At 44.8% G+C, this 23,680-nt stretch overlaps 1 protein-coding gene and 1 pseudogene across 4 annotated transcripts in view; one reads left to right on the forward strand and one right to left on the reverse strand.

Moving 5' to 3' along the window:
- The window catches only part of LOC122551916 (receptor tyrosine-protein kinase erbB-4-like), a 1,076,277-nt gene that overhangs the window by 54,435 nt on the left and 998,162 nt on the right, over positions 1 to 23,680 (forward strand). The gene's annotated exons all lie outside the window — the stretch shown is intronic.
- Positions 23,537 to 23,592, reverse strand: LOC122547570 (U6 spliceosomal RNA; annotated as a pseudogene).

Here is a 23,680-nt window from a genome sequence, read left to right on the forward strand (position 1 = left end):
CCTTTGTGCCTGCCGTTTCAGATGAGACCCTGTCTGGCTTGGGAATGGAGCTTTGAATGGACGATCGCACTGGGCAGCGAGAAACAAGGACCTTCACAGCGCCTGTGTGTTGAATTTGCCTGCTCTTACTTACTGTCGGCTTGCCATCAATCCCCCTTACCTCCAGCTGAATAGCGCTATTCATTTTGGTGACAAGGCCCCACATTATGGAGACCTGCACTGATCAAGTTTGTTTTTTTTCCCCTGATGCACTTGTAAGCAGTTTTAATGGTGGTAGCCAGGTCTGCTGGATAGGACTGTCAGGAATGATGTAAAGCTTTCATCTGTGTTATGTGCGAGCACTTGGTTTGAAATATTTGCCTATTTCTTCCAGGGTAATTAGCGTGGCTTAATTGCAAAATTACTAACTGGAAAAAAAAACTTGCTAAATCTCTACTGCCAACTGGAGCAGATGCAAAAGCTGATGAGGGAAGATCTGAAAATAAACAAGCAGAAGACCACCGCCAAGAGATAAACAGGCTGCTTTTAAAGAGAATATTCAGTTTTATAAATGAAAACGTTTGCAAAGTAAAAAAACAACTGACGTATTTCTGATTCCAGAGTAATGTTACCCTGAGGTGCCCGTCATTGTAGCCTTCAGCCTTCTTGAGCTGCCGCTGCCTCACTGGAATGGCTGCAAGACTGACCAGTTTAGCTTTGTAAAGCTCAGCAATGGTTCTTATCCAGTTTTACCCTGAGCAGCTCCGTGATGCCCGGACTCTGTGCCATTCCCCCAGGACGCACATCGAGACAAACAACAACTGCAGCTGGAGGACCATTGACTCAGGGAAAGGCTGGGATTGGTCTGCCTCAATCTTGTTGGTCTTTCAGTGCAAGGAGTTGTCCCCAACTGAGTGTTGCAGGCTGGCACATCCTGGGCAACATCTGAGGGATGCATGAAGCATGGGGCACACTGGGGCAAGATCATAGTCAGACCTTTCAACGACAGAACACTGAGAGACTCGGTAGTGTAGAACCCCTTGGACTCTGTGCTTTGCAAAGAATGTACATTGTGAAACAAGAGGATTTAAAATGTAGTGAGGCACTTCAGAGAGGAGTGTAGTGTATGGAGAAGAAAATCCGTTGCACTTACTGTAATGACCAATTTGAAATAATTTTGCACTCTGGGTTGTATATGTAACATGGATTTTTTTTGTAAATATTCTGGCAACTACAGTGGTATTGAGTAGAGCGAACTGCATTGGGACAAGTTGAATTTTATCGCAAATTCTGCAATATTCCAATTGAAACATTCTGTAATTTTCTTTCAACTGATGTTATGAATAAATTATATTTTTGAAGCCGGGGGCCATTCCTTAATGCACAACCTGATGACTCCAACTATTCTGTGTTTCTGTGTTACAAAGGACTCATAGGGTGCATTCAAACAGCTCATTAAAATGTTTCAGATAATTTTTGGGAAACAACCACTAATGCTTTGAATGTCCAAAGACAACAGAGTGAGAGGAGGGCTTTTGCCCAAAACGTCGATTCTCCTGCTCCTCGGATGCTGCCTGACCTGCTGTGTTTTTCCAGCACCACTCTCTTGACCCTGATCTCCAGCATCTGCAGTCGTCACTTTCACCTGAGAGGAGGCAGGACAGCCCTTGAATGGCTTGGTGAGACCATTACTGTGAACTTATTAGGGACACAGTGACTCAGTGGTCAGCACTGCTGCCTTACAGCACCAGAGACCTGTGTTCAATTCCAGCCTCGGGCGATCGGGAGTTTGTACATTGTTTGTGTGGAGTTGCTCTGGTTTCCGCCCACAGTCTAAAGATTGGTGGATTGGCTATGCTGAATTGCCCATGGATCAGCCATGGGAAATGCAGCGTAACAAGCATGGGATGCTGTTCAGAGGATCAGTGTGGAGTCAATGAGCGAAATGGCCTTCTTTCACACTGTAGGATTCTTTTGCAACTGTTTTAACTTTTCCTTCATCTTCTTTTCCACAATTTTCCCTTCTGTAGATGTGGTAAGAAAGGGAAATCTTTAGGTGAGTTGGCCCTGGGGAGAATCTCACAATCCCCACCCACATCCAACTTCTTACTATCTCTGTGATAAACGCTGGTTTCCATTCAAGCAATGACAGTGTTTATATGTTCAATTAAAGGCCACGTTAGGGCCTCAGCTCACCCCTTCCCCAATCACTTGCCTCCTGCATCATGGGGGAGTTGAGGGTGAGGGAGCTCGAGGAGGGGGTGGTGTGCGGCCTCTGAAAGACAGTCCTTGGCATTGGACGAGTCATCTTGTCAGTGGGGGAGATGTGTTAGTCACCAACCAACATACTCACCCCCCTCACTGAGACAACATATTAGGAAATGCCACTCCTTGGCCTTTTTTCCCCTTTCAATCCTTGTTTGGGACTTCCACATTCCAAAAGGACTCGCACATCAGAACGTTTATGCAGAATCCAAGTGTGTTCAAGCTAGACTGGCCATGTTTCATTGAGTCTATTCCTCCATCCCCAATGGTCTGACACGCTGGGCTTTTTGGCCATTTGTAAAATCTGTCTCCTATCGCGGCATAGTCAGGATTGTCACCTTACTTCTAACTTTATAATCTTTACTCCAATGGGAATTTTACTTAGCCTTCACTGGTGTCAAACGAGGTCATAAACTTGTTATGAATGAGAGAAACCACCCATGAGTTTATGCCTGCTGAAATATTTTGTCCTTTCCAGGGAAATGAATCCATTCCAACTGTTGATCTGTCCAACTCCAATCATTGTCATAAATCATTTCCACACGCAAGTGTTTATCTACTTTCCACTGCCTTTATGTGGGATTACATTGAATTTCAAAGCACAGCAATAGTTCAAGTGGAAGAGCTATTATCTCCTTCATTTCCCATGAATTCAAAATAATCACTCTTTAGACACGAAATGTTGGAGCTTCATTGAGTCTATTTCTTGGTCTCCATATGGACTGATACATTGCAACACAGCATCTGACTCCATGCAGCTGTAAAATGTGGCACCCTGGATGCATGTGGTCATAACTTCGGTCCCTCAGTCTTTTCGAACCAAACAATGACATTGTCGGTGGATGTTTATGTTCTGCATAAATCTCATGCCACTTCTTCATCTCGCTCGATCAACTTTCATGCACCCATTAAGCTCGACCCTTGATGCATCTGTGCATCAACTACATGCATTGCATCTGTGCATCAACTACATGCATTGCATCTGTGCATCAACTACATGCATTGCATCTGTGCATCAACTACATGCATTGCATCTGTGCATCAACTACATGCATTGCATCTGTGCATCAACTACATGCATCCCAAATTCTTACCACATTTTGGGAAAGATGCTTCTCCCAAATTTTCTGTTGGATGTATCTTCCAATTAAGGGGGCCTAATTTCAGACCGCTCAACCTCATGGAAAGATCTTTGTCAAACTTTTCATCATTCTAAACACCTTGCTTGTCACTTCTCAATCCTGAAATAAAATTTGAAAAGCTTAGTTGCTGGGATGGTGTGGAGAAACAGTTCTCAAACATCCCCCCGCTCCCCCCCCTCCCCCCACCCCCGCCAGCTGCCTTATAAAAAGCTGGAAGGTGGCATGTTATGTTTATTAAAATAGATTAAAGAAGGTTGGATTCTGGGTAATCCAAGATGGAGGATGGGAAAATACTTTAGTTGTTAAGAGCGGCTCCTTTTTTTGAGGTTTTTTTTCAATGTTGGAGCTGATTCCCCCAATTTCTTGGAGCAGTATTCACTGTTTTCTAAGCTGTTGCATCATTTTGGAACTTTGACTGGATGGTTATATGAATTGGAAGGGGCTGGAGGGTTATGGGCCAAATGCTGGCAAGTTAGACTGGATTAATTTCGGATATCTGGTTGGCATGGACGAGTTTCTGTCTTGTGCATCTCTATGACTCTAATTCAGGGCTGTTCTCCTTGGAGAGAAGAGACCAAAAGGAGATTTAAGACCATAAGACCGTAAGACCATAAGACATAGGAGTGGAAGTAAGGCCATTCGGCCCATCGAGACCACTCCGCCATTCAATCATGGCTGATGGACATTTCAACACTTACCCGCATTCTCCCAGTAGCCCTTAATTCCTTGTGACATCAAGAATTTATCAATCTCTGCCTTGAAGACATTTAGCGCCCCGGCCTCCACTGCACTCCGCGGCAATGAATTCCACAGGACCACCACACTCTGGCTGAAGAAATGTCTCCGCATTTCTGTTCTGAATTTACCCCCTCTAATTCTAAGGCTGTGTCCACGGGTCCTAGTCTCCTCGCCTAACGGAAACAATTTCCTAGCGTCCACCATCTCCAAGCCATGTAGATAGAGGTTTTCAAAATCATGACATACGATAAGAGATTGGATCATTAAGGACTGACTACATTCACAGGAATTTAGAAGAAAGAGGGGCATTTCCATAAAAAGGTGTAAAATTCTAACAGGACTACAAAAGATGTAAGATGAATGTTCCCTATGACCAGGGAGTCCAAAACCAGAGGTTACAGTCTAAGAATACAGGGTCGGCCATTTTGGACTGAGATGAGGAGAGGTCTGCCTACCCAGAGAGTGATAAGCCGATGGAATTCTATGTTGCAGAAAGTGGTTGCGGCCAAATTATTGAATATTTTCAAGAATGAGTTAGATATAGTTCTTAGGATTAAAGAGTTCAAAGGGTATGGGGAGAAATCGGAAACATATTGAATAGGGAAACAAGCTCAAAGGGCTGAATGGCCTACTCCTGCTCGTGTTTCTATTAAATGGGTTGTAGTGGTACGGGGAAAAGACTGAAGATTGACACTCGTGAGTAGAACCAGTGCAAGTTTGATGGGCTGAATGGCTTCTTTCTGCACCGTTAGTTCAAAAATTCTGTGATGCCTTTGTGGCATTTCACACAGGTATTGAACGCTGCTGTTTGTAAATGTGGTTTACTGTCAGGAATGTGAGCTTGGTTCAGATTTCGCGTGAATGCTTTATGACTTTAAAGTTCCGAATCACAGTTTTCCACTGCCTTGCCGCCTACAGTGCATGTGATGCAAGCACCAAACATTCTCAATAGATGCCTTTACAAACATCAACCACTTTTAATTATCCGCAGACATGACGCAGCTTTAACCACAATCGGCCCATCCCCCAGAGTCCATTGTAATCTATCGGTTTGGTCATTTTCACCAAATCGCCCTCAAGGCGTCAGCACGCTAATCCAAATCGGGGCTAAAAAATTGTTGTCAAACACAGTGTGTGTTTTGACAGCGATTTGAGAATGGGCTTTGGAATTTGGCACTATTATAAAAGGTATTAACAGGGCTGTTACTGTGCCTCAGACTTGGTGTGTGCAGTCGTATTGTGTGTGCTCTTCAGGCATGAATTCCTTTGACAAAGTCTTGCCATCTCCTAGACTTTGAAAAAGGAATGCATATGTCTGCTTACATACAAAGCAGATCTTCTATGTTTTATATTCTTCAAGATGAAGTAGCTGGGAGAAGTTAATGTGTTCTTTTTTTTCACTTTTACTCGATGGCTTCTTTGTGAATGACGCCCACAACTGGGCATGGTCCATTAATCATGGGGTAGACCCCAGAAAGGTTCATGCTGCATATGCATGCTGTTCAACTCTCCTGAACAGTGTGGAACGCTGCTGGCTCTGATGGGGCATTGACAGGCAGATCTTGTCAAGTATCTCTGCGGACAGACAGGCAGTGCTATTGGCCATAAGCTCCATTAAGTCTGAGATCTATGGGAATAGTGCAGAACACCCTTAATAAAAAAACCCGAATGTGATTACAATGCGAGAAGTTCACTTGATTAACCTTTAGGATTGCAATTCGGGGTAGCTGACCTCCTGGAGACATTCCACCTCAAACCCCTGCCTCCCCCACCACCACACTCCTGCCATTACTCACCGATGCGGCTGTCTTTGCAATAAACCGCCTGCAACATAGCCAGTCGAATAGTCAGCGTGCTCTTTGTTAACTCGCTGGACAACTGTTGACCCTGAATCAAACAGCCTTTTATCCCCATCTCCAAAATTTTGATCGCTAACAAAAGAAAGCTTACAAAGAAGAGGAACAAAATGATCCCTGATTGCGAATGTCCCAGTATTTTTCCTCAGGGCTAGCTGAATGGATTCATTTGTAATTACTAGAGACTCTGGGACAGTCCTGGTGGGTTGACAAACCCGAATAACATTGCACACTTGCAAGTCGACTCTTGTGGTTCTGCTTCATATAATTGTTTTACACTAATTAATATAATTACAGTGCTCTTAGCATGCACCTTGCTGTATTTTCTCCTGTGTAGCTAGGAAACAAAGACAATTACTGCTATATTATCGCAAACATGAGTCCCTTACACCTTCAGTTCCTATAGTACCACAGCAGTTCTTCCATTACTCTGATTATCCATCCCTACTTTTATTATAAACACTTTCACAGGCCAGAATTTTACACAGGGCAAAATTTTACACCAGCCTCCTCTTCCCTCACATAAATCAAAGTCTACGTTAATTTGATTGACAGTGTGACTTTTCTCCATCCCAGTGCCCTGAATATTGCTCCACAGTAGAATTCAGACTAGAATTCTGTCAACTTTTCACTCACTTCCATTGTTGGGTGAGGCATGCAGGTTATAAGAAATGAGGATGGCTCCTCTCTTTCACCATTCCCACCCTTCCATCTGTATGGTTGTGTTACCGTCACTGTGTAACGGAGTTCAGTGTAGCCATTCTAATCACGACAAATGAATGTGAAGAAACAAGCCAGATAGCATGAAGATTAAACGTGAGACTTGAGTGCATGAAGTTGGCAATTCAGTCTGAATTCACCAGTACCCCTTAAGAGCCAACATTGCTTTCTTGGATACCAGGACATCTTCACTGAATGATCAGTTCATGCCCCACTGAGTGCATTGATTTTTCCAATGTGAATTTATAATGTGTGCCGGCCTCCAGTTAATACGCCTGACCCCGTGGCAGTAAAATAAATGTTTTAACGAATCAATTGCAGACAGTTGTGTTTATTCTGGGCTCCATTGTTTCTTGCTTCTTGTGTTTTGGTCTCTGTATTTCTGGTCTCTGTATTTGGTCTCTGTCTTGCACTTTATCAGGCTGAAGATGTCGTGACTACAACATTTGTTGGTACAATTCCCCATCCATACTTGGCAATCATTTTTATGTCATCTTTAACAAGCCTGTTCAACAAGCCTTTATGGTGATCTTTAATGGTGTCTTGATGCTATCATTGCTGTTCATTAATAATGACCCAACCACCTAACCGCAAGAAGGAAATTGTCATATTAGGGCGAGAAAGTGAAAGAACAGCTTCCAGACTGAGGCTGCATTTGAAGTGATTACTCCGTGACTGGAGTAAGTGATTACAGCGGTAGAAATGATGGTAAAATGCATTTCAGACCTAACCTTGGGACATTCTTTTAATGATTAATTAACTTTATGATTATAGAACTAACCTTTTTATGAATTGTTTAATTCACAATTGGATCTGAGCCATTGCAATGTCCTGTTCTGCTTTAAAATAAATCGCTCGATATTTTTTGCAGTTTACACATTCCTCACCAGGAGTGACTCAGGTGCTGCATTTTGGGAAAGCAAATCTTAGCAAAACGTATACACTTAATGGTGAGGTCGTGGGGAGTGTTGCTGAACAAAGAGACCTTGAAGTGCAGGTTCATAGCTCCTTGAAAGTGGAGTCATAGGTAGATAGGATAGTGAAGAAGGCGTTTGGTATGCTTTCCTTTATCAGTCAGAGCATTGAGTAGAGGAGTTGGAGGTCATGTTGCAGGACATTGGTTGGGCCACTTTTGGAATATTGTGTGCAATTCTGGTCTCCATCCTATTGAAAAGATATTGTGAAACTTGAAAGGGTTCAGAAAAGATTTACAAGGATGTTGCCCCCAGGGTTGGAGGATTTGAGCTATAGGGAGAGGTCGAATAGGCTGGGGCTGTTTTCCCTGGAGCGTCGGAGGATAAGGGGTGACCTTATAGAGGTTTATAAAATCATGAGGGGCATGGATATAATAAACAAAGTCTTTTCCTTCGGGCGGGGGAATCCAGAACTAGAGGGCATAGGTTTAGGGTGAGAAGGGAAAGATATAAAAGAGACCTAAGGGGCAACTTTTTCATGCAGAGGGTGGTACGTGTATGAAATGAGCTGCCAGAGGAAGTGGTGGAGGCTGGTACAATTGTAACATTTAAAAGGCATCTGGATGGGTATATGAATAAGAAGGGTTTTGAGGGATATGGGCTGGGTGCTGGCAGGTGGGACTAGATTGGATTGGGATATCTGGTCGGTATGGAAGAGTTGGACTGAAGGGTCTGCTTCTGTGCCATACATCTCTATGACCCTATGACTCACTCCAAATCTGGCCCAGATGCTGGCCCAGACTAATCATTTTGGGGAGTACGGGCACCTGTCCCCACCAGTTAGGCACTGCAGCTGCCAACCATGTGCCACCGTGACCTGTGAGGGAGTGGGCAGAGTGTTGCTGAGTGCGGAGCAGTGTTTGGATGACGTGTCTGTGATAGTTGAATACACACCCACCAAAAAGATCTCGGACTTGCATTTACATATCACCTTTCACATGCTTGGGACATCCAACAATGCTGCATTTTGCAGTCACTGCGGCCGTCAACTTGCTCACAGTAAAATCCCGCCAGCAGCAAGTTGATAAATGTCCAGTTGAACTCTGCTTTGTCACAACAGTGGTCGAGGGATGAATATTGGCCAGGACCCCACAAAGAGGTTGCAAATCTTTTGATTTCAGACAGTTATGTGGAAACATTTAAAAGGATTGCTGTGTGCTCTGACTAAATATTAACACCTGCATTGCAAGGCCAGCCGAAGTGCCTCTGGACTGGGATGTGAAATGGGAGCTGGTCATTCAGATGACAGCAAGTTAATAATCACACAACACTGGGTTATCGTCCAACAGGTTTGTTTGGAAACACTAGCTTCTGGAGCACTGCTCCTTCATCAAGTGATGATGGAGCAGCACTCTGAAAGCTACTGTGTCCAAATAAACCTGTTGGATTACAACCCGGTGTTGTGTGATTTTTAACATTGTCCACCCCAATCCAACACCGGCTCCTCCACATCAAGACAACAGAAAGAGAGAGGTGTCCAGTGAGGCATAGCCAGAGGTAATCTGTTTGAACATTCATCAAATGCTCCTTGGCATATTTTAATATCAGCCTGTTTTAAGTGGCAACAGGCTCTTCAGTTGGGGTGGTGGGGAAGACTTTGACGAGAGTCACGGAGTCATAAAGATGTACAGCACAGAAACAGACCCTTCGGTTCAACTCGTCCATGCTGGCCGGGTATCCTAAATTAATCTAGTCCCATTTGTCAGCATTAGGTCCATATCCCTCTAAACCCTTTTAAATGTTGTTATTAGACCAGCTTCCACCATTTGTCTGGCACCTCATTTCACACATGCATCACCCTCTGCCCCTTAGGTATCTTTTAAATATTTCCCCTCTCAACTTAAACCTATGCCCTCTGGTTTTGATCTCTCCTATCCTGGGGAAAAGACCTTGTCTATTTACCCTGTCCATTCCCGTCATGATGTTATAAGCCACCATAAGGTCACCCCTCAGCTTCCGACGCTCCGGGGAAAACAGCCCTTGCCTGTTCAGCCTCTCCCTCTAGCTCAAATCCTCCAACCCTGGCAACATCCTTGTACATTGTTTTCTGTAGCTTTTCAAGTTTAACAATATCTTTCCTATAACAGGGAGACTGGAATTGAACACAGTATTTCAAAAGTGGCCTAACCAATGTCCTGTACAGCTGGAACATGACATCCTATACTCAATGCACTAACCAATAAAGGCAAGCATACCCAGTGCCTTCTTCACCTCCCTGTCTACCTGCAACTCCACTTCCAAGAAACTATGCACTGGATCCTCAAGGTCCCTCTGTTCGGCAATGCTCCCCAGGACCTTACCATTAAGTGTATAAATCCTGTCCTGATTTGCCTTTCCAAAATGCAGCACCTCACATTTATCTAAATTAAAGTCCATCTGTCACTCCTCAGCCTATCAGCCCATCTGATCACAGTCCCATAGTACTCTGAGATAATCCTCTTCTGACTAGAGAGTAAAGCTATGTTGTCGGCTGTGAATTTACATAGTGCCTAGGACAAACCTACCCTGATGGCTCAGATTCGGAGCTCAGTACCACAGACTGGTGGAGGTGGGAGTCACAATGAAGTCGCAAGGATGTTATCAGTTTTTATTGTGGAATTCCATCGGAATGTGGTTACAAAATTTTTGAACTATGGCTATTTTGTTCCTTTTTCCCTGAACTGAGAGGCACGGGTAGTACATACCAAGGTGACAGCGAACACAGGTTAATTGACTGAGTTGCAACAAAGACTCACTTACACCCTTCTGTTGAATGTGACACATCTGCTGCTCTTCCATTTTGTCACAGTGTCATCAGCAAAGCAAACACCGAGCGTGGGATTTGTTTGTTTCCATCATTCCTCCCAGCATGCACAATGACAGATTGCGATAGTTAAACATTATGAAGTTGTTTTGGCAAATGTGCAGCTTGGCTGCAAGCTGTACCCAGCTCGCTGACAGACAGGCTGGGAGCCTAGTTTCTGCTGTATCTCTGAGCTAAACCCCTGGACTAAAAAAAAATTGGGGTAGCTCCTTTAATTGACACAGAGCATTATCAGGGCAGATACTGAGTGACGCCAGTGACAGGGACTTAACTCCAGGCACCAGAAATCTCATGGCATTAGATCGAACACAAATCTCCTTCTGATTCCCGCCTCCTGCTATACCTGAGCAAGCGCTACTTGAATAAAGGACTGAGGGTAAGGAGGAAGGGTACAGTTGCTAAGGGACCTCAATATCCATCAGGAAGTAGAGAGTGAGGCAGGTGCAGTGGAGGGGGAATGTACTTGAGGGACAAAGCTACTTGACTCCATCCTCACCAATCTACCTGTTGCACATAGAGCTGTCCATAGGGTGGCATGGTGGCTCAGTGGTTAGCACTGCTGCCTCACTGTGCCAGGGACCGGGGTTCGATTCCACTCTTGGGCAACTGTTTGAGTGGAGTTTGTGCGTTCTCCCTGTGTCTGTGCGGCTCCTCTCTGGGTGCTCCAGTTTCCTCCCACAGTCCAAAGATGTGCCAAATTAGGTGGATTGGCCATGTTAAACTGCCCATTGTGTCCATGGATGTGCAGGCTAAGTGGGTTAACCATGGGAATTGCAGAGTTACAGGGATAGGATGGGGGGAGGGATCTGGGTAGGGTGCTCTTTGGAGGTTCAGTGTGGACTCAAAGGGCCAAATGGCCTGTTTCCACACTGTAAGGATACTCTGATCCTATGTCAGCGGTGGTCACCACAGAGTCCTTGTAGAGACCAATCTAGCTCCCAGGCAGTCTGGCAGCTCAAAGCTGGGCATTTGTGAGTTGACATGGGTCATGAGCTACGTCAAAACAGTAACCCACTGCCCAGCATAACTCTTACACAATCACTGTCTCCAATGATCTTCAGGTTCTGCACTTTAGCGCAGTGAGCAGTCTAGGACAGTAGGCCTGGAATTGCAACAGACAATCTCAAAACACAATGCCACCCCGGAGAGTCGGCAACGTGGGACGGCAATCAACAGCAGAAGTTGCTCATTGCTCTAATCAGATCTAAGCCTTGAACAACAATGGGTCAGGTCAAAGCTCTGCAGTCACCTCCACATATCGCAGTGAATGCTGGCAGGCAGCAATGCAAATTAACTGGAGTAGGAGGCTAAATGTGCAACCTCAGTCATGGTGGAACCAAGCACGTCAGTGCAAAAGAACAAGGCTAAAGGATTCACGATCATTTTTAATCAGAGGTGTCGAGTGCTGGCCTTCTGTCGAGGTTCCCTCTGTCACTATCCCAAAGTCAGTTTGATTCACTCGATGTGATATTCGGAATTGGACACATAGCAGAGGCTGTGGAACCTGACCATGCCCCAGCTTTAGCATTGATTGTTTCTGCTCCTAGATTGGCCGTGTCTCCCGCCAAGCTGTGTCAGACACCTGGCATTGTGAAATGTTGCCCTGGTAAGTCCCGTCCACCAACTGCAAAGGAAATCCAGTTTGGTCCATGATCAGAAGGGGTCACCTATACTGTTATTTACTGACATCTAGCAGTAATCAGGTACTCAGTTTTGGTCCAACCAGGCCCACCCAGCGACAGACTTTGTCTGAACTTTGCTCCATGCAAGGGGTAAAAGACTTCAACTCCTGAGCTGATGTGAGAGTGAGTACTCCTGACATCAAGGCCGCATTTTGCTGAGTGTGGCAATGAGGAGCCCTGGCAAAACTGGAGTTAGTGGGAATTGAGTTATACCTGACACAAAGGAAGCTGGTTTGTGGTGGTTGGAGGTCGGTCATCTCAGCTCCAAGACACCTCTGCAGGAGTTCCTCGGGGTAGGGTCCTATGTCAAGCATCTTCAACTGCTTCATCTATGATCTTCCCTCAGTTGTAAGGTCAGAAGTGGGGATGTTCAGCAATGTTCAGCACCATTTGCGACTCCTCAGGTACTGAAGCAGTGAGTCCCCTCATGTAGTCCGACCTGGGCAATATTCAGGCTTGAGCTGATGAGTGGGTATGAATGTTTTTTGGGTCTAAAGCTTCAGGCAATGACTATCTCTGCAAAGCATGTTTGACCGTCTCTGTTTGACATTCAAACACCATTGTTGAAGCCTCCACCATGATCAATATTGACTAGAAACGTAACTGGACCAGCCACATAAATATTCTGGCTACAAGAGGAGGTCAGAGGCTGGGAATTCTTTGGCAAGTCACTCAGTACTTGGCTTCCCACCTACATCTACACTACAAAGCCTCAAGTCAGGAGTGTGATGGAATATGTTCCTCTTGTCTAGTTGAATACAGCTCCAGTAACACTTGTGAAATTCACGACAATCCTGGACAAAGCAGCTCTTTGACTTACAGGCACTCCATTCATGATTTAAAAACTCACTCCCTCCACCACCGATGCACAGTGTGAGCAGCGTGTACCATCCACGGAATGCAGTGCAGCAACTCAGCAAATCTTCTTTGGCAGCTTCTCGATACCCACCATCGAGAAGAGCAAGGGGCTCATGAGAACGTCCCTCCCATCTCCAAATTCCCCTCCAGGTCATATCGTTCTGAGATGGTGCTGTTTTTTTCCCCCATCGTTGGGTCAAAATCCTGGAATTCCACATAGTAGCGTGGGAGCACCTTCAGCTGCCACAGAAGGCAGTGAAGTTGGCTCAGTTACCCACACATGGACGTTTAAGGGGGTGCAATAAATGCTAGCTTTCACCAGTGATACTTGTTGCTGAAAAAAATGCTTTGAAACTCACCAGAAAAACTTGTTTAATTGGCTGTTAACAAAACGGGAGGTCATTTCACATTGTGTTGCTCTCAGTTCAATTAATCTGCTAATCTGTGTGTCGGTCAAGGCGCATTCGAGATATTTGGTAGAAATAAGCTCAGGAAAGTTGAAAACAGCTTTGATGGAGTTGTTATGACCGAAGAAAGAATATATCCTGAACAGCAAGGGTGTGAGATCTGGCATCACTTCATACGGCAAACATTTACAACTGCATATTTTTGGACTTGTGTTTATACTTAAATGTTGTGTTTGGATTGTAACTTCTGCACAGTGGTTGGAATTGGTATGTTGAGGATTTGGAAGCTCTGTGCAGAGAGTAGAATTGCATTTATGATATCCTAGACCTATCAGTCACACGGCTCCTGTGCACAAACACTAAGGCTTGGATTTTTTTTTTCGCAGTGATGGAGTGCCTCTCTGTCATTGGGAAAATGGTAAAAGCAGCTGAAGGTTGGATGTCCTTTCTCCAAAGATGGCTCCTACCCATTTTTCACAGGGGCGGGATTGGGGTTGAGTTGCATTTCACACATGCTCATTTTGCAGAGGCAAATGCCTCCACTCATGTTTAATTTTGGTGATCCCAGTATGTGAAGCACAAAATGTGTAGATTTGACCTGGTAAGACTAGGAATGACCTTGGTGGATTCATTTGGACAGTCAATCCCTTTGGATATGGTCACAGGACACCTGTCAGAGAGATCAAGTACCCTATAGTATTGTTAAAAGTAGACATTAGTGTGTGTAAAAAGGTGCATAAACTCTTTAACTGTCAAGGTCGTTGGAACTGTTAAAAATAACTGTAAACTGTTTCAAAACAGAGCAATCAAAGATAACTATCAAAAGCAGTTGCCAAAAGTGTCAAAGGGCAATGTGAAAAGAATTGTCAAGTTGTTGTTGAGGCTTTTAAAACTCCTGCCCTTTTAACCTTTGAAAAATAATAAATGGAGTATTAAAAATTACTTGCCAGTTCACTCTGTCTGTTGACCTAAGCCTGAGAGATACCATTATTGAATCATGCTAAATGCTTGCTTTCACATTCTTCCATTTACATGACAGGCTTCTGCCATTTCAGTTTGATTGACAGCTCGAAATGGAACTAGATTTTTTTTTAAGGGTGGGTATGGATTGCAATCTTTTTTTTAATATAAAGTATTACATGCCTATATGAAATGTTTGTTCTTATAAAGAGTTTTGTAGTTAAAGGAATGTCCATCTCATCATGGATCTTGGAGTCTGCCATGGTGAATAAAGGGTGAGTTGGCATGGTTGGCAGAGGATATCAGTGGTGCATAAAGAATGAATGTTGGAATGAATTGGTACAGTTAATGTAGGAGCTCTAAAGAGCCTGAAAGGGATGTGCAAAGGGGTATGGAATGGCATGGAGGTTGTCAGGGCCCAGGGAGGTGGATGGAGGGGCCATGATGAGTATGTAGGCAGATGGGTAGTGAGGGAATAGAAAGTGCGAAGAGTAAAGGGACATTTTATGAGGTGTTGTTTCAGTTCTCGCACACAGTACCAGAGCCCTGAGACAAGACTTCACTTAATTGTCCACTTTGCTTTCATTTTCTATTGGCTTGTGAAATAGGCGAAGTAATGAGGAGAAAGCAGATTTTTTTTTGTCTCTGGATATGCATGTAAAATCCATGATTTGTCTACTTAATTCAGTTTAGTACTGAGTCAACATGGATAAATAAACAGAATTGACTTTATAAACAGGGTTTTGAGTAGCCTGATTCTGCTTAGCTGTGGGCATGGGGCCCACAGCATAAACTGGCCCATCAGCTGATCCTAGTTTGGCACTCTCATTGAGAGAGACTGTTGGACTGTTTGTTCAGGAAAGGGGAATCTATCTCACTAGTATAGTCAGAGGTGATATCCCAATATATTGGCAGACCCATTTCAATTGACTATATCAACTGATATTTTGCATTTGACTGTACTGGCCTTTCTTAACTGTATGTATTAGGATAGTCACCGGGAAGTTCACTGTACGTAGTTTTCCTGCAGTACACCCAAGCTGGTTATATTTGATCAGGCAGTATTATGGTAAATTTACTGTGCATCTAGCCAGTGTTATATTGGACTTGAGAATGCTTTATCGAACAAAGTCACTTGAGTTGTTTTCTGTATCTAATTATGCTGTCTCTATTCTGGAAGTACATTGTAGCAACATTGCACGCCCCTGGGTGAAATTATTCCATTCTCCAGTAACAATACCTCTTGCCTTCATCAGTACAAGCAGTGACATTGCACAGTCCAAGATATGTCCTTCTAAAGTGCCTCATTCTGCAATTCAATTGTCTGATTCCAGTTGAGTGTCAGTTTGAGCTGTCTTCCCAGTTACAGTGCTATGGTATTGCTTATGAAGTTTCACTTTTTGACAATAGAACACTTAAACTCGAAAATTAGTTAATGTGAGTACTTAGGCAGAAAGAAAATTACCTCTAATATCTAAATATTTTGTAAATGGTCTGTTTTATCATTTGGACTATGAAATCCATCCTCACAGCAGAGTGGTAATGATTCAAATCCATCAGTCATCTAACTAAACTACACCTGTCATAAATAGCAAGTAATTTGCATCAATAATTATGCTTTTTTGCAAATGATCAATGTTACAGTGAGAAGTATTTGAAAGGTACAGTCCCTTGCTGTTGATAGCCTTGCATTTGGACTAGTTGTGTAATGATAGATAATCATGTTTTTGTTTTTGATATTGCAATCCAAAGTTTTAACTGCAGTGTGTAGGTAATTTACTTCATAATTCAGTCACGTTTGATGTATAGTTATTGTTCAAAGTGCACAGCAGCCTCACTTTCAAAAAAATAACAAGCAAAGCGTGACCATGTCAACTGCTCTGGATACAAACTGATGGTGCCTCACAAATGGACCAGAACATGTTCAAGGTCAAACCCCTCTGTGAAAGAACTCAGCGCAGTTACCTCTCTAGGCATCACTAAACCAGCATCTATTGCCCTGAAGATGGTGGTAATGAGCTGACTTCTTGAATTGCTCTACTCCCTGGATTGTACAGCTGTTGGGAAGGGAATTCTAGGATTGTTGCACTGAAGGAACGCCAAAATATTTCCAAGTCTGGGCGGCGAGTAGCTTGGAGGGGAACTCGAAGGTGGTGGTGTTCCCATCTATCTGCTACTTTTATTCATCTAGATAGAAGTGGCCATGGGTTCAGAAGGTACTGCATAATGGTCTTTGGAGAATTTCTGGAGTGCATCCTGTGGATTGTGCACACTGCTGCTAATGAGTGTTAGTGGTGTTTTGTCCTGGATGGTGTCAAGCTTCTTGAGTGTTGTTGGAGCTGCACCCATGCAGGCACGTGGGGAGTATTCCATTACGCTCCTGACTTATGCGTTGTGGACAGGCTTTGAGGAAACATGAGTGAGTTACGCACTACAGAATCCCTTTACTCTATCCTACTCTTGTAACAAATGTTTTCAAAGTTAGTTCAATTCAATTACAAGATATTGATAGCAGGGGTTTGAGTGGTGATAATGCAATTGAACTTCAAGGGGTAATAGTTAACCTCCTTTTTATTGAAGATGGTCATTACTTGGCTTTAGCGTATCACAAAATTTAAGTACCACTTATCAGCCCAAGCCTGGATATTGTCCAGATCTTTTGTTGCATTGAACGTAGTCTGCTTCGGTATCTGAGAGGTTGCAAATGGTGCTGAACATTGGTGAATATCCCCACTTATGAATTTGAAATGGTTTCCCTCTTGTTGGAGATGGTCATTACCTGGCATTTGTATGGTGCAAATGTTGCTTGCCAGTTGTCAGTCTAAGCCTGGATATTGTCCGGGTCTTCTTGTATTTAAACACAGACTGCTTCAGTATCCGAGGAGTCGTGAATCATGCTGATCGCTGTGCAATCATTGGCGAACATCCCTACTCTGACCTTATGGTGGAGCGAAGATCATTAATGAAGCACTTGAAGATGGACCAGGGTCTAGCACACTACACTGAGGAACTTCTGACCTAAGATGACTGATCTGGCACAAAATATTCCTTTGTGTTAGATATGGTTCCAACCCATTTACACAATGTTTTGATGTCATAAAATGTCTCCAGTGTTTACAGACAACAATTGGACTTCAGGCATATATAAAGATGCCTCAAACTTTGTCATTTCCTCCATTCTTTCAACTTTCTGAAACCTCTGCATTTATGGCCTTCTGGGCTTTGACATTTTTCCAACTTTAACTGCACTGCCATTGTTGACTGCGATATATAAACTATCTATGTACTAGAACTCTTACCTCCACCTCTGCATCTCCCTCTTCCTTATAAGATACTTACTGGCCCTGTCCCACTGAGGAGATGAAAGGCAATGACCAAAGGATTTGATCTTGCTATCCTCATTATCCCTCTGGAGCAGCTCAGGATGTTTCCCTGCGTTAGAGACGCTTTATCAATGCAAGTTGCTTTGACAAGCACAGTCTATTTTTCTTTTTATTTATCAGCTAATCCAGTGGGCATTTTATACTCTTCAGTGAGGATGCAACTGTGACAGTTTGGGAACAGATTCTGAATATGAATGTGAGATCAATCTAACTTTATAGTTCTGGACTGTACATCAAATATTGAACACAGACGTTCTGACATCTGCTATTGGTCTGCTGCATGTTTTTTAAAATGGTCTCCAAGAATTCATTCACTTTTGATCTAATTTAAGGTTTGAGGAACCAATGTATTCAATGGAAGATTTATTTTGCCAGGAAGAAAAAAACTTTGTTTTTGCACACAGACCATACATCGACTGACTCAGCCTGTGCAGTTTAGAATCAGGCCACTCTTCCCAGTCTGGTGTTTTTGCTACAAACAGATCTGCACTTGGAGGGAGATGTAGTATGGTGGAAGAAGGCTCATGTACAATATAAATGCTAGCATCATTCCTTTGGGCTAAATGGCCAGATGTCAATTCAAGGCATCTATGGAGAGCTGTGCACTGTCAGAAGCTTCATTTTATTTCTCTGTATTCTTTAGTGAGGTGGGACTGGCAAAGGCAGCATTTGTTGCCCACCCATAATTGCCCTTAAACTAGGCAAAAACGAGGACTGCAGATGCTGGAAACCCGACTCTGGATTAGAGTGGTGCTGGAAAAGCACAGCAGGTCAGACAGTATCCGAGGAGCAGGAAAATCGACGTTTTGGGCAAAAGTCCTTCATCAGGAATACAGTCAGAGTGCCTGAAGGGTGGAGAGATAAATGAGAGGGGGGCGGCCCTTAAACTGAGTGCCTTGCTAGGCCTTTCAGAGGGCACGTAAGAGGCAACCACATTGCTATGGGTCTGGAGTCACATGTAGGCCAGACCAGGTAAGGACAGCAGATTTCTTTCCCTAAATGACATTGGTGAATTTGTTAGCTTTACAGCAATTAATGATATTTTCAGGGGTCATCATTGCTGTGACTAGTTTATATTCCAGAGTTATTAATTGAACTTAAAATGCAACAGCTTCTATGTTAGAATTTGAACCCATACCCCCAAAGTAGGTCTCTAAATTACTAGACCAGTGATGTAACCATAAACCCCCCCCCCCTCATTTATAATTCTGTTGATGTTAAAATTGGCCCAAGGCCTGTGACTGGTGATGTCATTGTCACTACATCGCCAAAAGCGTTTTGAACAATGATTCGGTTAAGTTCCATATGAGGTGGATAAGTTAACATTGAGGAGGTGAAGATCTTTTCTATGCTGACCTAGGAGACCAAGACTTGCCTCAGCATCTCAAAGCACCTTTCGCAATGTGTCATCATTGGCGGTCCCTCGCAGACTCTCTTCCACTCTCAGGGTGAGTCCGTAGGTGCCTGTACAGACCATTGAAGCTTCCGCAGACTCTGTTACACGTGGAGCAGAAGGTGGTTGCAGGATGAGGTGGATAGAGTGGGAGTGCGCTCCTATCGCTGCTTTCACTTGGCCTCCCCTTTCTCCTGATGGCAAGAAATCCGACCCCTTCCCGGATGCTCCTCCTCCACTTTGGACGGTCTTTGGCCAGTGATTCCAGTGTCAGTGGGAATGCCAAACTTCACCAGTGAGGCTTTGAGGGTATATCTGAATTGCTTCCTCTGTTCACCTGGGGAGGGGGGGGGGGTGTGTGTGCTGTGTGTGGTGATGCCAGTGTTGGACTGGGGTGGGCAAAGTGACTTGATGGAGAGGCAGCGCTCCAATAGCTTGTGATTTCAAACAAACCTGTTGGATTATAACCTGGTGTCGTGTGACCTCTGACAGGGGGCTGGCCTGCTGTTTTGGAGCTGGGGGTGGAGCATTGCCTTGGGGAGTCTCGAGTCAATCATGTGGGTGATGTGCCCAGTCCAACGCAACGATGTGTAGTCGGGTACTGGGAGCTGAGTAATCCACACAAGCAGCAATTTGCTACACTACCCAAGAATCCATGTCAGTGGCATGACCAAGGCCAAGGTCTGTTCTTTGTTTTGTCAAAACAGTGGTAAGTGATCTGTTACAACCAGCTGAGAGGTGGCTACACCCTCAGTTTATTCAGAAGACAGCACATCTGACTGTGTGACCCTCCGTCAGCGCTGCACTAGATGGTCAATTCCGATCCCACATTTCAACACCTGGATAAGCCAGCTCTTTAACCAATGTGCAGGCAACCCCTGGCTCTTACACTGCACTTGACTGAAGAGATCTTATCTAACAGCGGAAATGTTCGTGTGAGTCCCCGGTTCCAGTAGTTTGAGTGTTCGCAACGATGAGACTTGTTGCCTCGTCCAGAAACGTTTTATTATTCGGTAAAACTAGCATCTCTTCCCCCTCCCAGACTGTCAGGGGAGACGAGAGTCTGTCAGCTAAAAATTGTTTCACTGGAAGTAATGATAGACCTTCAATGGTTCTGAATCAGTGCTTGAAGCATGGCTTTGAACTGCAAACAGTCAAGATATTTCAATTGGAGCATTCGGATGGCTCAGAAACGACAACATCTTGATGTGGTGCCGGTTTTAAGTTTGCATTGATTCAAGCAGCTGGATAATTTGCTGCACACAGCACACACTCACCATTTGGATCAGCCTTAATCATCGGGCACTGTGCTCAATGGGACACTATCTGGCTCAATGGGACACTATCTGGCTCAATGGGACACTATCTGGCAATAAGGCCTCCAGGCTGTGGATAACCCAGAGAATCACAGAATTCCCTACACTGTGGAAGCAGGCCATTCAGCCCACTGAACCCACACTGACCCTCCAAAGAGTAATTCCACCCAGACCCCACCATCCTACTGAACCCCTGTAACCCTGCGTTTCCCATAGCTAACCCACCTAATCTGCACATCCCTGGACACGATGGAACAACTTAGCATGGCCAATCCAACTAACCTGTACATCTTTGGACTGCATGAGGACACCCACACAGACACGGGGGGAATGTGGAAAATGCACACAGGCAGTCGCCTGAGGGTGAAATCAAACTTGGACCCCTGGTGCTGTGAGCAATATTGCTAACCACTCAGCCACTGTGCTGCTACAATATACATACACACACACACACACACACACACGTGCACAGACACACACACACACACATGCGCGCACGCAGGCACACGCGCGCACACATGCACACACACACAGACACATACACACACACAGACACACACGCACATGCATGCGTGCACACAGACACACACACACTCAATCACACGCGCGTGCGCACAGACACACAGAGACACACATGCATGCACATATACACACACACGCTGCGTGTGCACGAGCACACACACATATACACACACGTGCGCACACAGACACACACACAAAATCATAGCAGTCTCTCTTATTGCTTAAAATGAACTGAACGTAATCTGCAGCCGAAACCTTTGTGTGCAGGGCAAATAAGGTGAAAGAATGCACTTTATAGCATTGGACGAAAGCTTAATTGGCAACACAAATGGATGAATGGAGATGGAATCGATTTTTACGGTCTCTGTCTCTCTGGATACCCGCCGCAAACATTGAGATAAATAGGATAGAGCCACTCCGAATATGGACATCACAGGCATACCAGCCAAACGTAGCCGTTAACCACATCAGCAGGCATCGAAGGGGAAGACAGGGTTTCCTCAGGTTATTAAGAGGCTGTAGCTTGCAAAAGGGAAGGCAAAGACCAGAGGAATGGGGGTGGGGTTCAGCTCCTGGCCAATGGCAATGAATGAGTGAGAGGGTAAGGCCCAGATGCAGCCAATCTCAGTTTCAACACTGAGCGGGAACTGCCTAGGGAACTGCCTAGGAGAGGGTAAAGGAAGATAACCTTTACTCTGAACTTTTCCAGGGACTTACACATTCCAAGTGCACCCTTCAGTCAAAGAACAAAAGACAGCCATGCATTTATAACAAGTCCTTCACAACAGTGCAAACTCACAGTGTGCTTTGGAGTCAGCTTAGCACTTTTGAAAAGCAGATAACATTGGGAGTTTGTACCCAGTGCAGGCAAGTTAACAGCAATACAATGATGATCCCAAGAGATAACAGCCAGGGCACCAAGGGACAAACAGGCCAACTCTTCTCAAATACTGCCTTGCGATCATTTTAATTTACTTGAGAGGGCAGTCTCTGTTAAACATCTCATTCTACTGAAACATTACACGCGGTCTTACATTCCTTCAGTGCAGACTTTTTTTTCAAAAATATACTTTATTCATAAATAATTTGATGGTCTGTACAATTGGTCATGCCATACGTATGTAAACATTTACATACAGAGATCAAAACTTATCATTTTTATACAGGTCTGTACATTTTTTGATCATATGCCCATATAATTAGCTGAGGCGTCAGCAGAGCCCAAATGACTGTGTGGGCCCCCTGTTCTTCGTTAGGCAGGCAGACTTTACACAGTGGTCTTTCCCCACCGCGCCTTGGCGGCAGCTGCCCCAAGCTTCAGCGCGTCCCTCAACACGTAGTCCTGGACCATGGAATGTGCCAGTCTGCAACACTCAGTCGGGGTCAACTCCTTCAGCTGGAAGATCAGCAGGTTTCGGACCGCCCAGAGAGCGTCCTTCACCGAGTTGATGATCCTCCAGGCGCAGTTGATGTTCGTCTCGGTGTGCGTCCCGGGGAACAGACCGTAGAGCACGGAGTCCCGCGTCATGGCGCTGCTCGGGACGAACCTCGACAAACACCACTGCATTCCTCTCCAGACTTCCTCTGCATAGGCACATTCCAGAAGGAGGTGTGTGACAGTCTCTTCTCCCCCATAGCCGCTTCGAGGGCAGCGTGCGGTGCGGCTGAGAGTCCGGGCGTGTATAAAGGATGTCACAGGCAGAGCCCTTCTCACCACCAGCCAAGCCATGTCTTGGTGCTTGTTGGAAAGCTCTGGCGATGAGGCATTCTGCCAAATGGCTTTGACAGTCTGCTCAGGGAACCGCTCGATAGGATCCGCCCTCTCCTTTTCCCGAAGGGTCTCAAGGACACTACGTGCTGACCACTTCCTGATGGACTTGTGGTCAAAGGTGTTTTTCTTCATAAATTTCTCCACGAAGGACAGGTGATACGGAACGGTCCAACTACTCGGAGCGTTCCGCGGCAGAGAGGCCAGACCCATCCTTCGCAACACCGGGGATAGGTAGAACCTCAGTACGTAGTGACACTTGGTGTTTGCGTACCGGGGATCCACGCTCAGCTTGATGCAGCCACACACAAAGGTGGCCATCAGGGTGAGGGTGGCATTGGGTGTATTTTTTTTTTAACAATAACAGCACCATCAGGCTTACTTTATTACCAGTACAGTTCCCCCACAGATAAAGAAAACTTTGCAGCACTCAACCCAAATACAGCTTAACCCTTCAAGTCAAAAAAAATCAACCAAGTAGCAGGACTGCACAAGCTGACTGGTCAGATGCAGGCGATGAAAGCTTCACAAAAGAAAATTATCCACATTTTCTCCCACTTGTGCTATAGTCACAGGAAGATAGCATCCCTGCCCAGGTTCCCTGCAACCTCAACAGATACCTCATTTCAGTCATGTCTCTGAATCCAATCAGATTGCGTGGAGCCAACACAACCCAGTCAGGGTGAGGGGCCTGTTTCCGTGCTGTCAATGCTGCCTGTCCACAAATGTATAACACCAGCCTCCATCCCAGCCAGTGAACCTGCATGAGAGCCATGCTAATCTTCTCTGTATCGTTCCAATTTTAGTATATGTGCTGCCGAAGCATTGGGTGTATTTTTTCCTCCGTTGCCTTGATCTTTATACAGTGAGTCCCTTTGGACCCGGTCCATCTTTGACCTCCATATAAACTGGAA

This window comes from Chiloscyllium plagiosum, unplaced genomic scaffold, assembly GCF_037043375.1.
Source record: "Chiloscyllium plagiosum isolate Xiang-an unplaced genomic scaffold, Cpla_swu_hap1 HiC_scaffold_7, whole genome shotgun sequence".
Lineage (NCBI taxonomy): Eukaryota > Metazoa > Chordata > Chondrichthyes > Orectolobiformes > Hemiscylliidae > Chiloscyllium > Chiloscyllium plagiosum.